This window comes from Marmota monax, unplaced genomic scaffold, assembly GCF_021218885.2.
Source record: "Marmota monax isolate L192 unplaced genomic scaffold, Marmota_monax_Labrador192_F-V1.1 WCK01_AAM20220418_F8-fsc00807, whole genome shotgun sequence".
Lineage (NCBI taxonomy): Eukaryota > Metazoa > Chordata > Mammalia > Rodentia > Sciuridae > Marmota > Marmota monax.
In genome coordinates this window covers 24,165-42,052 of record NW_026693318.1, presented here as the reverse complement: position 1 = coordinate 42,052, position 17,888 = coordinate 24,165, and positions in this window count along the sequence as shown.

Below are 17,888 nucleotides of genomic sequence, written 5' to 3'. Positions count from 1 at the left end.
TTTAAATTGCACAGATAGTGCTGGGGATATAGTTCAGCTGGTAGAATGCTTGCCTTGCATGCAGAATGTCCAGGATTCAATCCTTGGTACAAGGGTGGGGGGGGGGAAATCTGATCGCTTAATGTGCACAGATAAATGACATCCTCCTGAGCTTCTTGGTTGTGTAGAAACTCTGTGAAAAAACAGCCACCTGGTCCCATCAGTGAGAAGCAATGCATTCCCTTTCAGAGCTGGCAGGTTTCATGGCAGCTCTGCAGGTGCTGGAGTGTGCTGTGATGGCATCACTCACTCAGTATTTAGGCATCCAGTACTAACCTTACAGAACTTTTCCAGACTATTTTTCAGCATGGAACAGGTACTTTCCCTGACAACATCTATCGTGTGGCAGAACTCTTGGCACTGCACTGCAGAGTCCCATCCCCGTCTTTTATACTGGCTAGGCACTCCCAGGGGAGAGGCCATTCCCACCACTACACTACTCTGGCATCCCGAATTTGCATGAAGGAAGCCTTCTCAGGGGACTGAACCCTAAACTTCTAATACAAAATAAATGACAATGGGACTGAGATACCTTTTCAAACAAAAAACCCAATCCGTAGTTGTGATATGGATTGGGATTTGTAAACTCTTCATTGAGTTCTCTGTAGCTGCTTCCTTCCATGAGGAAGGAATTCTTTGTTTCACAGGTTCACTTTCTCAGGTGTCATCTGAGGTGAGGCTGGAAGCCTTTGATTTCTACAACAGAAGGAGTCTCCAATTATCTTAATATTTATTTATAATATTTAATTAAACCAGAATACAATATATATTTTTATACTGGATAGTATGAGGGTTCATTTCAATTTATTTTCCAAATAGATAAATTTGGAAAAAAAATGTTTTTCATTAAATAGAAAAAACAAGTTTTATAAACTTTAGAAAAAAGAAAAAGAGCCCAGAAATATCCCAATAGAAAAGTGACAACTTATATAATTCAAGAAAGCTACAGAATGGCAAATCCAAATGACTGTTAGAGATGAGAAGATATGATTGAGTTATCAAATAGAAATAAGACACGTTAAAGTATTGATGGGAAAGCTTCAGACTCTCAATTTTCAAGATGAGAGTTGAAGTGTTTGCTGATTAAAATGAAGGAAAAAGCACCTCCCTCCATGAATAGCATATTTTGGAACATTACAGGTTTCCTAGATAGACATATGATAATATTTTCTATAAAAATGTTTTATACTTTCAGCCTAGTACTCTCATTCCTAGAAATCTATCCCATGACGAAGAGCAAAGGGAAAGCAATATTCATGATAGAAATATATTAATGGCCAGAGATGGTGTGATGGTAAAAAATTTACTAAATAATTTGTATACTCTGTGAATGAAATAGTATTCATGTTTCTAAAATGAAAAAAAAATGTTTTAACAAGCTTGCAGGTATTTTCCTGAGAAGTTGCTGAATGAACAAAATTGGTTTTAATACAGAAAAATGTTTGTTATTTTTCTGAAGAAGCAGAAAGATATAGAGTAAATGGTTCCAATTTTATAAAATAATGATTTAAAGAATGCTAAATATTATTTTCTGTATATGTCTATAGAAGAATATTAGAGAAAATACAAGTTTTATTCTTAATAATAATAATAATAATAATAATAAAAACCACTATTTAGATAATTAAGGAGAATGTCCTGGAAGAAGGCAGAAGAAATTTCTTCCCAGTAAGGAAGAGGAGGATGTGGGATGCAAATGGGAGATTTAGCAAATCTGGCATAGAAAGAAATTGCTTTGGGTACATGTAAATATTTTAAAAATGTATATCAGTGGATTCTTCTTATATTTGTTTATTAATTGATATTTTGATTTGATACATATGATAATAGAATACATTAGAATCCATATTACACATATGGAGCACTATTTTTTATATCTATGCTTGTTCACATAGTACAGTCACATCCTTCTTGTCTTCTTACATGTACTTAGGCTTCTTCTGGAGGGAAAATTAGCAGTGAGAGCAGGAATGGTGATGAGAAAAAATTGTATCACATGTGAAAATTTTTTAACTATATTTTCAAACAGGTTGCAATTTCATTGAACAAAACCATACTTTAAAACCAAGCAAGAAAATATAAATAAAGATGAATATTTGTTTTGCAGGGTGACCAAGTTTGTACAAGTAGAAACCAATTCAGATTCTTAAACTTAGAAATTACCAAGTGTTGCCCACTTTCCCAGGTCCTGGAAAGAGAGAAAGATCTTAGCTTCCTCTGATTGGCCAGGAGCTTGATGCTGGTTCCTTTGAGAAGATTGTCACTCAGTCCTTCCAGGTGACCTGAAGAATGATGACTCACTCACTGTCTCCATCCCACAGATGTAGAAACTGAGGTGCAGGCAGTTTTAAGTAGAATGTGTAAGGAAATTGGACATCATGTGGAAATTCCACTCTGTTTATTTTTTTCTTTTGCACAGCCACCAAAAGATCCTGGTGCCTCCTTCACTACTGCTAAAACTCATTTTTTAGATATCTTTTTTTTTTGTTCAGAAAAAAAAGATTTTTCAGAAATCATTAGCATAGCTCTTCTTTTACTTGGCAAGAAATTCTAGAATAGCCTATTTTGAATGATATTTTCTGAGCATCTTATTTTTAATGGAAAATTGTATTGACTTCTAGAACCAAATTTTGTGACAGCAATGTCATCTGAGAGTATTGTTTTCTGTAAGAATCTTCTAGTAGCTTGAGAAGTTGGAAACACAGCTTCTTTTGCCAGAGTTGGAGGTGATGAAGAACATTCCCAACTCTGGCTAACTCTTAGCACAATGAACTCTTAGCACTAGTACAGGGGAGAGGGTGTGTTCTAAAGGTCCAAGAAAGTGAGGCATTGGCTCCAAAAAAAGGGCAATATAAACTGATTTTCTCACTGAATCCCACAACAAACAAACAAAAAAACAAACAAACAAAGCCTTCACTACAGTGCCCCACATACTGTGTTGTGCATGTCCAGTGTTTGTGTGCACACATGCCTACACAAACATGAGCATCTGTGGAGTTTTGAAGCATCTGTAAATGTGGACATGATGCCCAATCCCAGCAAACTTCTTCAAAGGACAAGAATGTTGTCACTGTAGCCTTTTCTGTTGAAAAGTAATCTTGATGGCAAAATACCATCCCAGCTATACAATGTTTTTGAATTTTGTTTTAATCAGTTTTTTTCCTGCTGTGACCAAAAGGACTCAAATAGAACAATTTAGGGGAGAAATAGATTATTAGAGGGTTAATGGTTTTAGATGCCTCAGTCCATAGAAGGCCATCTCCATTCCTTGGGGCTCCAGGTGAGGCAGAACATCATTGCAGAGTAGTGTGGGGGGAGGGGACCAGCTCACATGATGATCAGGAAACATAGCGAGAGGTCTTCATTTACCAGATAAAAATAAATACTCCAATGTATTCCCCTAATGCCCACATCCTCCGACCACAACATACCACTTCAGGTTACATTTTATTAATCCATATTAGGGGATAAACTCACTAATTGGGTTAGGACTCTCAACCCACTCTTTTCTCCCCTGAACCTTTTTTCATTATCTCACACCACTTGAGCTTTTGGGGGATACCTCACATCCAAACCATTACAAATTCTGTCGGTGTCCCTGATAATGCCCTTTTCAATCACCCTTTCCATCAAGTCCAGTCCAGAGCTGTGCTTTCTGCACTGGTCAAGTGTCTCTTATCTGTCTGTGTCTGAGCAGCACTTCAGATTTTCTTGTCTTCCATAATGCAGCCTTCTTTAAGACACAGGCCACTCATTTAGCACATGGTCTCTCAATATGGGACTTTGGGACATTTTTAAATCATTATTTATTTCAGGCTGTATAACAGTTAATTTGAATTGTCAAATTGATTTGATTAAGAGATGCCAAATATTTAGAGGCTTCTGGGTGTGTCATTGAGGGTGTGTCTCGAAATGATTGGTATTTGTGTTGAGTCAAGACCCTTCCTAAACTTGGGCATTACCATCCAATAGGATGGTGGCTTGGATGGAATAAAAATTGGAACAATAAAAAAGCAGCAGGTGCAGATGCAAGATTCAATTCTTCTTGAATGGGTTCTTGATTGCTGCTGCAATCACTTGAGTACATCAGATCCTCACTCTTCCAAAGCAGACTCTGCCAAGTATTCTCCAGGAAGTTTCCAGAAGCCCTTGGTTTCAGACTGGGGAACATCACTGATCCCTTTTGTTCTGAGGCTTCAGCATCTTGGTCGTTGCAGCTCCTGGCTCCTGCAACTCTCCAGCATGCAGATGGATATTGTGGAGTATCCAACTTCTGGTCCTGTAAGCAAACCTAAAAAAATCCCCTTTGTATACCTCCTGTTGGATCTGTTCCTATAGAGAACCCCAACAAATAAAGGCAGGAATGCCACACAAATTCTGTTATATTCTAATATTTATATGTAGAAGCAACTGATGTCAGTGTGTCTCATTTTTAGAGATTTTTGTCTTTTATGATTGGTTTATAAAGAGTCTGATAAGTTTTTTTCAGTCTAAAATTAACTCAAAGTATTTTGCATATATTAACTAAGAAGAATCTGTAGAGTTCCTCTGAAATTATGTAGACACTCTTTATCTTGTTCAAATTTCACCCCTAGTTGCAGCCTCTATTTTCTCTTATCTGGGTCCATTACTACTGCGATAGTAGAAGCAAATGTGACTCCATTTTGTTTTATGACTTCATCCTGTAAAAAAACCATGCCAAGTAGAAGGGTCATGACTGGGGCAAGATGTTCTTTTCCTTTTGCTATAGAAACATTTAAGAACATGGAATTACCTAATGGGGCATTGTTTCTGAAACTAGGGTGATTGGGCTATGATTGGTTAGGCTTCCTTCTGCTTGACTGCACTCTCCCGCTTCTGTACCCTGGCTTGCTTGCATTGGCTAGACCCCCGAACATCCCTTTTGCAGTTTTCAGGCTTATAAGGAGTGCCCTTTCAATTGTTCCGGGATAATCAGGGGAACTTCTTTATGTTCTGGTCAATTGCCACTAGTGTGCTTCAATAAAGGCTTGATTCAATTATATGTGAGTGGTCTGCAAGTCAGTTTATGAAACCCCAGGAAGAAGCTTTAACTATAACACTACAATGATGGCTTTGAACTAATGTTTTTGTTTTGTTTGCTTGTTTTTTAATGTTGCCATTCTCTGCATTTGGCATTTAACCCAAAGGCAAAAGCCAACTTACGTGTTCACAAATTTAAAGCAGTATGGAATCATGGATCCCCATTTCCTTCAGTTTCTTATAAGTGATTACTGTCTTTGTTTCTGAAACTACAGTTTTCCTCACTTGCCAACAAACTCCCTTCAAGCTGCCTCCTATAACCTTTTATCTTCTCCCATTTGTTCTATAAATATTTCCTCAATCTCAGCACAGTAATATGTGCCTTAAATGGCTACTTCTCCAAAGAACACTGGCTTCTTTCATTGGAGAATAAAAATTAGAATCTGTAATTTAGGTATAATGTGTGCTCATCCCCTTCCCACGTGCATGTGATCAGGGAGGATTCATGCTAGTCTCCTTCCCCTACCCATGTACAGAGGTCTAGGGACACTTGGTGCTTGTCCCCACACCCACATGTATACACTTTCTCATTCTGCCCATTTACCAACGGCCATCATTGGATCTGGGATGCTTCCCAAAGCTCAGGTGTTGCAGGCTGGTGCCATGTGCAGCCATAGCTAGAGGTGGGGCTTTAGGAATGGGTGTAAGGTTCTGACCACATCAGTGGCTTAACAACTTGATGGGGTCATACCTAAAGGAATTGCTAGGTGTTTGAGAAATCTGTAGGAGGTGTGACTAGTTGGAGAAAGTTTGTCCCGGGGTAAGTGCCCTGAAAGAGAGCATCTTGTCCCTAGCCCTAGCCCTTTCCCTTTCTCTCTCTCTCCTTTCCCCTCCTCATGAGGTGGGCAGCCCAGCTCCGCATTGCCCTCCCACCAAGCTGTTTTGCCTCACCACAGGCCCAGAGCACGAGAGCCAAATCACTGTGGACTGAAACCTTAGAGACTGAGCCAGTTTAAGTCCTTCCCCTTGATGTTGTTTTTATCAGGTCTTTTCTTTCAGCAATGGACAACTAATTATCACATCTATATATACTAAATAGATCTCTGTATAGTAAAACTAAATGATACCTTCACTTCTAGCCCAATCCATAGGGTTTATACAGGTTCTGCCTTTGCTTATTTATGTATTTTTTTCCAAATGGAAGAAAACTAGCTCACCAATACTAATTTCTGCAATCCTCTTGTAGTCAATCTCCCTACCATGCAGGCCACCTCACTGGAGCCTTGAAACCATCACACATTCCAGGTACTTGATGGATGCCATGCATACTTTTCCATTGCCTTGAAACTACTTACATGTGAAATCAGATAGTATGTAACTTTTCACCTGCACTTTCTACTGAACATAATGCTGTTGAAATTCTTCCATATTATTGGGTGATCTTGTATTTTTCCCTTTATTACTATGTGATATTCCACTATCAATACTATATCAATGCTCTGATATTGGCTTTCTAGGGACTCTCTAGTGTATATTATAATTTCTCCCTATGTGGGTGGCTACTTAGAGGGATGCTGTGGTCATCTTGCCTTAGCCCCATTGTGGACATGTAGTTTTCTTCTACTTGGATGTTGAGAGCTTCAGTTGCTGTATCCCTGAGGGAATTTTCCTGAATATGCATGTAAAATGAAAACTGATTATTCTTGTCAGCAGCTGTTAAAAAACTACTAGTGACAAATAAAGTAATAAAAAAGAAAATGAAAAATTTTTAAAAAACAGAAATGTGTTATTTAGTAGAACACAACTGACAAAATTAAGTTGAAGTCTATACACAAGGCAGTTTTCTGCTTGGTATTCAATGAACCTTTATATAAAGTAGAGAAGAAAAGCTAAACACTATCCCCAAAGCCTCTGAAAACTATAGCAGGATATTTAACATTCTTATTATAGTTCACAGTTCATGGCTACAACAGAGGATGGACCCCAATATAGACAACTGTATCTCAGTGGAAAGATCTCAAGGACACACAAATGCTTTGAGAGAGGACAGCTTCTCTGGTTGGTGGTCCACCTCTCCAATCAGCTTAGATCCTACATGCAGTATAATGCTCTGCAAAGGGAAATGAGAGAGTCATGAGTAGGGAAAGAGTCACAGACTAGAATAGTGGTCACACTAGCACCACATAGAATATACACAAATGAAAACACCATGCATCGACTGACAGCCACAAATCTGCACTCTTAATGGTTCTTCACTCTGGGGAGAATTTCAGAGAGTAATGCTTCCATGAAAGACTTAAGAGATGCTTTACCTCCCAGATGCATTATCTCTTTGGACTGTACATAAGACAAGTGCATCTGTTGTATGTGATGGATGCTTATGAATCTTATCAGGAAACCATTTGAATTGCAGCTTACCTGAGTTATAGTTTTCTTACATCTTAAGGATTAAAGAGCTGTAATATGGGACAAGCCTGGTCCCATGACTGAATCAGACCAGGGCCTCATGTTTTAGTGCTGTAAGATGGAACAAGACTGGTCTCATGACATAAGCAAACCAGGGCCTTTTTTGCAGCAGTCCTCTCAGGAGTAATGCCTTGCACACTCCACATCACCCTGTTTAGCCCCAGAGGATGACTGGTTAGTCAAATGACGGGTAATATTCCTCAAGGGAGGAACACCTAAAACAGGCACAGTTGCAGAGGGGCCATCAGGAGAAAGCTTGGGCACCAAAAGAGGTGAGGCAAAGAACCTCAACCCCCCCACTTGTGCAAAGGCCTAAATCTTCACCCCTTCTGAGAGAGGTCTCCTGCCCCCATGTCTGCTTTGCTCCCTATGCCCAGCTCAGATTGGGACCCAAATGACAGAGATCTAGTCAACAGTGGCTGTCCTCTCAGAACAGCAGGAAACAACTGCAGCTACAGGAAAGGGCCATGTCTGGATGTTTTCTCTTTTCTCTTTCTTGTTTCTCCCCTCTTTTTCTATGCTTTTCCTTTTCCTTTCTTCTCTCATCATGGTTTTCCTTTGGCCACAAATTTAATAAAAAAGGAGGAAATGTTGGAAGAAGTTTCAGTCTCAGCTAGCAGCTACTACTAGCAGGTCTCCAGCCAGTTCTCTTACCCGGAGTCTGTGTGTTGATTCCACGTCTCTACTCCCACGACAAGGTAGCCGAGTGACCATGGATCAAGAAGCGACTAGGAACACATTCTGGATGGAATATGTCTGTTCCCATGACAAACAAGAGCAGGCACATCTGTGCTACCTATTTTAGAGTGGTAAGATGGGACAAGCTTGGTCCCATGATCGAACCAGACCAGGGCCTTCTGTGACACCTGTTTTATACCTTGAAGATGGGACAAGCCTGGTCTCATGACAGAACCAGGTCAGGGCCTCTTGTGCCACCTGTTTTAGAGCTATCAGATGGGACAAAACTTGTCCCATGACCAAACCAGTTTAGGACCACCTATGCCATTTGTTTTAGAGCTGTATTATAGGACATGCCTGGTCCCATGACTGAACCAGGCCAGTGCCTCCTGTACCATTTTAGAGCTGTCATATAGAACAAACCTGATCCCATGATTGAACCAGGCATGGACATTTTGTGCCATCTGTTTTAGAGCTGCATAATGGGAAAAACCCAGTGCCATAACCAAACCAGACTAGGGCCTTCTGTGCCACCTGATTTAGAGCTGTAAGTTGTGACAACACTGATTCCATGACTGAACAAGTCCAGGGCCTCCTGTGCAACCTGTTTAGCACTGTAAGATGGAACAAGCCTGGTCAAATGCCAAAAAAAGCAGCAGCTTCTGGGCCACCTGTTTTAGAGCTGTAAGTTTGGACAAGCCTTGTCCCATGACCAAACCAGGTCAGGGCCTGCTGTACCACCTGCTTTAGAGCTGCACGATGGGAAAACACCTGGTCCCATCACCAAACCAGACTACAACCTTCTGTACCTGCTGTTTTAGTGCTGTAAAATGAAACAAACCTGGTCCCATGACCAAACCAGGCCAAGGTGTCCTGTCACACCACTTTAGAAGTGTAAACTGAGACTTGCCTGTTCCTATGACTGAACCAGACCAGGGCCTCCTGTGCCACCTATTTTAGAGCTATAGAAAGTGACAAGCCTCCTCCCATGACCACAGCAGATGAAGGCTTCCTGTACCCATGTTTTAGAGCTGTAAGATGAGACAAAACTGGTTGCATGACCAAACCAGATCAGGGTCTTTTCATGCCACATGATTTAGAGCTGTAAGTTGTGACAAGTCTGGTACCATGACCAATCCAGACCAGGACTTCTTATATGACTTGTGTTAGAGATGTAGGATGAGACAAGCCTGGTGCCATGACCAAACCAGAACAGGGCCTTCCTGATTTAGCGCTGTGATATGCTAAAGTCCTGTAACATGACCAAACCAGACCATGGCCTACTGTACCACATGTTTTAGAGCTATAAGAGGGGACAAGCCTGGTATCATCACCGAATCAGACCAGGGCCTCCTATACCACCTGTATTAGAGTTGTAAGATGGGACAAACCTAGTCCAAAGACCAAACCAGACCAGGTCCTCCTATACCACCAGTTTCATAGCTGTAAGATGGGACAAACATGGTCCCATGAGCAAACGAGACCAGGGCCAACTGTGCTACATGTATTAGAGCTGTAAGATGGGACAAGCCTGGTCTCATGACTGAACCAGGCCAGAGCCTCCTAGAGCTGTAAAATGAGACAAACCTGGTTCCATGATCAAACAAGGTCAGGACATTCTTTGACACCAGTTTTAGAGATGTAAAATGGTACAAACCTGGTCTCATGAACAAACCAGACCAGGGCCTCCTGTTCCACCTGTTTTAGAGCTGTAAGAGTGAAGAAGTCTGGTCCCATGACCAAACTAGACCAAGACCTACTGTGCCAACTGTTTTAGAGATATAAGATGGGACAGGCCTGGACCCATAACCGAAATAGACCAGAGACTTGTGTACCACCTGTATTAGAGCTGTAAGTTTTAGACACCTGGTCCCATAAATGAATCAGGCCAGGGCCTTCTGTGCCACCTGTTTTAGAGCTCTAACTTAAGACAAATCTAGTCACATAACCCATCTTGGCCAGGACATCCTGTGCCAACTGTTTCAGAGCTATAAGTTGGGACAAACTTGGTCCCATGACCAAATAAGGCCAGGGCCTCTTGTGCCACCTGCTTGAGAGCAGTAAGATGGCACAAGCCTGTTCCCATTACCAAAATAAACCAGAGCCTCTTGTACCATCTGTATTAGTGCTCTAAAATGGGAGGCATATGGTCCCATGACTGAACAAAGCCAGGGCCTCCTGCCACCTGTTTTAGAGCTGTAAGATGGGACAAAACTAGTCCCATGACCAAACTAGGCATGAACTTACTCTGCCATCTGCTGTAGAGGTGTAAGTTGGAAGAGCCTGATCCCATGATTGAAATGGGCTAGGGCAAATTGTGTCACATGATTTACAGCTGCAAGATGGGACAAGCCTGGTCTCATGACTGAATTAAGCTAGAGCCTCCTGAATCACCTATTTTAGTGCTGTAAGATATGTCAGACCTAATCCCATGACCAAAATAGAGCAGGTCCTTCTGTGCCACCTGATTTATAGCTGTAACATGGGACAAGCCTGGTCCTATGTCCAAACCAGGCCATGGCTTCCTGTGCTACCTTTTTAGAGCTGTAATATGGACAAACCTGATGCCACCTGTTTTAGAGCTGCTAGATGAGACAATATTGCTCCCATGACAGAACCACGCCATGCATTCTGTACCAGCTGTTTAAGAGCTGTCAGATGGGACAAGCCCGGTTTCATGACCGAACCATGCCATGGCCTTTTGTGCCACCTGTTTTAGAGCTGTAAGATTGGGAAAAACTCGTCCTATGACTGAACCAGGACAGGGCTCATAATTTGATGGAATTATTAGAAGGTGGTAGAATCTATAGAATGTGGGTTCTAATTAGAGATATGTCTTGGAATGCTATATCTAGTCCATGGCCCTTTCCTTTCTCTCTCTCTTCTCTCTACCACCCCTCCCCCTCTCTTTCCTGGATATTCATCTACCTGTTTCCTGGATGTCCAGTTGAGCAGCTTTTCTTTGCCATAGCATTCCAGCCTGATGTTCTGTTTACTGTGGGCCCAAAGCAATGGAGGGAGCTTTCAATGAATTGAAACCTCTGAAACTGTGAGCCAAAAGAAACTATTCTTCTTATAACTTTTACATGTCAGGTATTTTGTTCACAGTGGAAAAAAAACTGAGTAACACAATTAGCTTATTGAATATTTATGTTAACACTACACATTTGGTATTAAAGATGGGGAATTGAGTTCCTACTACTAAAGGACATTTTCCGAGTACTACAATGACAGAGTTTTGTATAGAGATCTTAAGTGGACTCCACTGCCAATTAGGAGTTTATGATCATTGTGTACAAATAAGTCAAATTTGTTAATATTCTTGTTAATCACATTCAAATAATAATCCTTATTCATATGTACAAATATTCCACAATGAAACCCACTATTCTCAATAATTAAATTATACAAATAAATATTTAAAAAAGATTAAATAATAAGTTTGGGTTTAAAATAAAACAATCTAAATTCACATTATTTCATTCTGAAACAAAAGCTGCCACACAAGCAGAAAATTGCCTACTTTGCAAAATTACTCAGAGTAGGAGGCTAAAAAGTAGTCCTAGAAAACAAAATATTTACTCAAAATATATTAAGCTAAGTCCTAGACTTTTAAGAATAAATGTAAGCAAACAATCTAACACATAGCTCTAACAGCCCAGAAATGGTCACCAGAACACATACAGTTTTATTTCTAAGTATTGTGCACTTTGGGTATAGTCAGATTTATGAACTGATCAAATTGTATACTGTAGTATAAAGTCCAAAACAGGTGTGCTGTTTTGGAATGTTAAGACTAGAAATATTTTATGACTAGATATATTGGAGTGTTGATCCTAAATTTCAACCTTCCTTGATTCTATGGCTTTAGGCCAGGAGCTGAGCTTCTTGCATTTTACTTTTACTATTCCTTAAATTGGTACAACATAACCCAATGTGACTTGGCCTCATTCTGCTGATATGCCTATATAATACCTAATTCTTAGGATTCCATTGTTCTTCTTGGCTTTTCAAAGTCATCATCTGAGGCAAGATATTTCTACTTCCCCCTTTGTAAAGTTAACTTTTAATGTATATTTAGTTTCTGCCTTAATTTTGAGAGTGTTTACATATCATTCTACTTATTAATTAAAAAAAATAAATAACACAATATAGTATTTATGCTAATTCCAACTCTCTCTAGGCCTATCCTACATATCAGTCTGAATGTGGAGATACATATATGATAAAGAGGAAGAGGACTTCTAATTAGATGTGTACATTGGCAAATTGTAAGCTGATTTCCTTGTGAGCCAAGTTGAAATAAATCCCATATTCAACCTGGAAGTAATTACCTTGAACAATTGAACTGAGACAGATTGCTTTTTGCCTTCTTTATTCCTGAACAGTCAGTCATTAGTTGAAGTAATAAATATTGATATGGAGTATAAGACTCAAAAAAGTTTACTAAAAATAATTTTGAAGTCCACAGTGGTTTTGTTATCCTGGGTCATGCCATTCGCAGAAGTGTGATGAGTGCTTCTGTGGTTTTCTTAGATTTTGTTTTTGAGTTGTTTATGGCTCTGATAATATTTTATACAAGGATTCATTAACAATTGAAAAATTTCTGATATGATAAAGCACTCTTGTCAACTTTGGCTTCTAGACAAGTGAAATGCATCACTAAAAAGAGGGGATGTGACTGATAGAATTCATATTAATTGGAAGCTGCTTTTTGGGGGCCACTCGGTCTCTGAGGGGTACTGCTGGAGAGGGCAGAACTGCTTCCTGGTATGTGATGTCATTCTGATTACTTTGTTAGGGCCCCAATTTACAAGCTTCACTCTCTGATAACTGATGTCTTGAAAAGTATTTCCATCTCTTTCCTGTTGTACAATTCAGAAAAGATATAAGGTCATCATTTAGAGAATGGTTTCAATATATAAAAGAGAGTAATTCTCACACAATAGGTGCATCATCTAAATGAGCTTATACCTCAGACAAAAAATATTGTTCTAATGGCAACTCCTTGGGTATGTTAATGATTCTGTCCAGATCTGTTCAACAAAGATTAGGGTACTGGTTGGGATAGACAATGGAAAACAGGCAAACAACTCCCCCCCAATCCTTTCAAAAACCTTTACTCCTTACTCAACTGAAGAAAATGGAGCAACTCTCAGAACTACTTATTAAGTACTGAGCTTTCTGCTGCTATGCAGTGATTTGGAAGGACTGAGACTGAAATTAGATCTATTTTAGTATTGATTAGGGCTTGAAATAAATGTTTACATCCTTGAAATAACTTCTTGGTGATTGTTTATTCATTAATGTCTTTAAATATTAAGTGGAAAGTCCATTCGTCTCCTACAAGTTCTAGATGGGCTAATTAGCCATTTTGTAAATCAATATACTACAGTATTTCATTTAAATAAATTAATTTATAATCTTTCATTGACATGGAATTAAAATGTTAGTACAACTAGTTTTTAGTCCCTAATTAATCTATAATCAATGTTACTATATACATGAATTGAATAAAAAATTTCATTATCAATTTTCTTGGGCAAAAGATAGTGTGTAATAACTTTCTCTGATTGCCAGACCTGCAGAACAATACCCTGACTTCAGCTTTCTAAGCAAAATTGTCTACACACCATTTTTAAGGATATAGAGATGAACATGCTACTAGTTGTTTGGATGATGTTTTTCTGGTCCTTGATGTTGCCCTTATACTTGAAATTGCTTATCTCACAAATATGAAATTCAGTTGTTTTTACTGCAAGTTTAGGCAATATTCCCTTATTTTGTTCTTCCTAACTAAATACAATGAACAATGCATATCAATTTGTCTGCTAATGCTACTTAAAAGCAAATTTCAACATTGACACTTATCCATTCAATTATTTATTCTGTCATACAACAAATAGTTATGTATGGATGCACTCTCTAAATATTGGGCTAAACAGAGCCTAAGGTGTTATTTGAGGAACAACAAAACAAAGACAATATGAAATTAGTCCAATTAAAAAATTAAAGGTCATATCGGGGCTGGGGTTATGGCTCATTGGTAAAGAACTCACCTAATACATGCGAAAGGCTGGGTTCAATCCTGAGCACCACATAAAAATAAAAAATAAAAATAAATATATTGTGTCCAACTACACCTAAAAATATTTTAAAGATTTTAGTGTTATATTTTAGTAGAAGAAAGCTAAAGTGATGATGAAATATCAGTAATATGATGCATTTTCACAACTATAAGTGTAAATAATTGTGAAAACACAAACTTAAATTTCCTTAAATAGTGATATTATTAGAATTTTAAATTGCTTGACAAATAGCCTTTAAAAACACCATACACCTTTCTTATGTATGTACACAATCCAGTGACTGATCAGCACTGGAGTGGCTCCAGAGCTCAGTAACCTTCAACACCCTATCACTGTGTTAAAAACATGGTCACCCATCTTGGTGTATGGCATCTAATAACTCACCTATGGTAGTACTTTAGCAAAATTTTGCTCAGCAGAAACTCTGCTCAAGGTACCATGGGAAAATAGAACTATCTATCAGATGTAGGTAATCAAGCACTACAGACTCCTAGGGTAGCAGAAAAATTGGGGTTTATATGGACACTTTTCTGATGTTCTGTTTTTATACAGAGTACCATTTACAAAATTCATTGTCCTTTTAGTGTTTCCCCAAGGATGTTGGTTTTAATGCTATTCTCAATTAGTTCTCTGCAAGAAGTAGTTTTCCAAGGTCAAACACATTTGAGAAGCAATAGCTACCATAGAGGCTCTGAGTATTCCTGCTAAAATTAAACCTACTTAAATTAACCTGGTGTTTGTACCAACCAATTTGATTACAAAAAAAAAATCTTTCACATCTTACTTTCAGTATTCTATTTAGTATTGTATTCACAGAAAATGACTCAGGGTATCCTTTTTCAGATAATACATACTTATTTATAGAAACATAAAATTGTGTTTGGCTTTTTGAACTCATGTGTAGCTGTTATTTGACTCTTAGAGTTTTTTTAGTCTGCTTACTTTTTAGACACATCTTCATGATTTACTTTGCTTGACTTCTTAAATGTAAATACCAGTTTTCTTTCTTTTTTAAAAAATGTCATTTTATTGGATCCAACCTATGTTTCCAGCTTTCCATTTTGGATCGTCGGTATATTATATTATGCACTCATCATCAGTTTGAGATATTTGCTATTTACAAATGCCATGAGCATCTTTATGTCAATTATAGAAAAGAGATAAGGAGAAGGAATGGGCAATAATGGAACCATACTATAAACCATCACTCTCTGATTATGACTGCTGATCTCATTAACTAGTGACACATCTTTCAGAAGGGAAATTCACAAAGCTCATGCCTCTAGTCTTTGTGATTTTCAAATTTTTATTCAAGAGGGAAATAATATTTTCCTATTTTTAGCTCCTTCAGTTTTTCCATAATAAAATCATTAATAATTTGGTTTCTAAGAACAATGGATGTCTTCTAAAGAAGTAACACTGGTCAAGATCTTGATTTTTATTTTGCAGAAATAAAAATATGTCCTATAATACCCAGTGTCTTTCATTGCTAAGTTTTTGTGATTTCAATGTATTTGTATTGCAATTTCTATATTAACGAATAGCCACATGAAACTGTATATACCAATTAGTGTAGTTTGTTAATAAATACATTTGAATGCATGAGATGTAAGGCTTTCAAATTAAGCATTTAAATATAATTGCTGTTTAAACATCATTTGACTTAACAGATGAGTATTTTTTTATAATTCCATGTTTGGAGTGGTCTATTATTAATTTATCTCTACACAAAGGAAAAATACAATGTGTTGCTTAAATTTAGCCAAACCAAACTATTTTTAATGTAATTTGTTTATATTTATGTAAATGTATTTGCACATGTTTAGCCCCAACTTTTCATTTCCACTAATTTGAATCCTGGAGGAGGAGTTTTGGTTTTTGTACAAATCACTAAGTTAGTATTATTGAGAATTTGAATCTACTTTACAATAGAAGACCATCTTTTAATTTTCATTGTTAACATTAATTAAGAAAGGAATGTACCAGAAGTAGTAGAGAGCTCAAATCCTAAGACTGACAAGTCCTGAGTTCATGATTGACTCTGTGCCATTTTCTATCTGAGGCGTCATGAATAAGTTATTCTGTGCATTAAAACTTCAGTTCCCCATTTGTAAAACGGACATTAGGATGGTGATGAATACCTACCTCATAGCATTGTTTTAAAGACTACATGGAATGAATTCAAGTAAAGGCCCTACTACATTGTCTTACAAACATTAAGTGTTGGGTAATGTGATTACCAATCTCTTAAGTTTTATATGTAAGCAAAATGTCTAAACTGTCCAGAAAAAAAGTTAACATGTAAAATTAAACTTTTATTTGCATGAGGCTCTGGCAATCAAAACAGACATATTTCTCAAAAATTTTCTATTTTTATGATTACCTTGTATATATTATCTAATTAATACAACCTGGCAGTATATTTTAAATTCAGAATATTCCAAAAGCACTTAATATGCCACCATACCAACAGCATCCAAGACATTTAAATCACAACATTTACCGCATTTGGCAGAAATGTATATTGTAAGTGGGATAATAGGGTCTACTGTTGTTGCATGGCCCATGTGTGGCCCAAACAGTCTATAATAAAACCAACAAAGCAGTAATTCTTTCTCATTGACACACAAGTATTCCAAATTTGTCCAGTTGGAAATGGAGCTCTTTAAAATAATTTAATTTTAGGACATTGATCTAGATATTTTGTTTCCTTTTCAAAGCTATATAATTTGATTAAAATTTTGTTTGAATGTTTTTCTTTTCTTAAATATAGCAGATGTTACAAAAATAAAATGGGAAGGCTATGGGTAAAATGCCTTTGTTTGAAATATGCTATTATTTAATACTACAAATTCTATGAGGTTTAATTATGATCAGTCCATTAAGTACCAGAAAAACAGACTAGCCAGCACTCTAAGTCATCTGAAGAGACAGGCTCGGTGAAAACATCTAGTACATAGTACCCACACAATCAGCAAGTCCTTATGGATGCTCATATAGACTGTTTCTGCACAAAGAAGCATTGTTGAAGGGATGTAAGTTTAGGATGAAATATAACCTGCACTTCACTCACTGTGGGTTCTTAGTTGTTCTCTCAGAAGATAGTAATTCTTCTATCCAGAGGGCTACTTCTGTATAATGCAAAGGTTCTTCAGGGGGAGTGAATATTTACCCTCATTTCCACTCTGCCTTTACCACTGGTGCTTTCTGACTGTATCTTTAAGGGATAGGAGCCTTCAATAGAGAACTTTATGGTAGGGACTGAGAAAGGATAACCTGGTTCCTTTTCCCCCCATGGAGCAATTAGCTTATTCTATAACAATTTTTTTCTCAGTTAAAGACCACCTAATACATACACTAAATTGTTTTGTGTTTTTTAAATTTCATAAAACTAAAAAACCTCTTGACTAATGAAGCCTATTCGTATTTCTCCTAAACAAGATGGCTCAATAAGTTGACTAAATAATAAGATGCTCAATAAATTAGAGGAACAATTTGAAATGACAGGATTTTCCAATAGATAAGAAAATAAGAAAGTGAACTTTTAAAATTTATGTTATTCTCATTTGAAACCATTTTAAACTATTTTTTATATTTCTAAAGAAATATCTTATT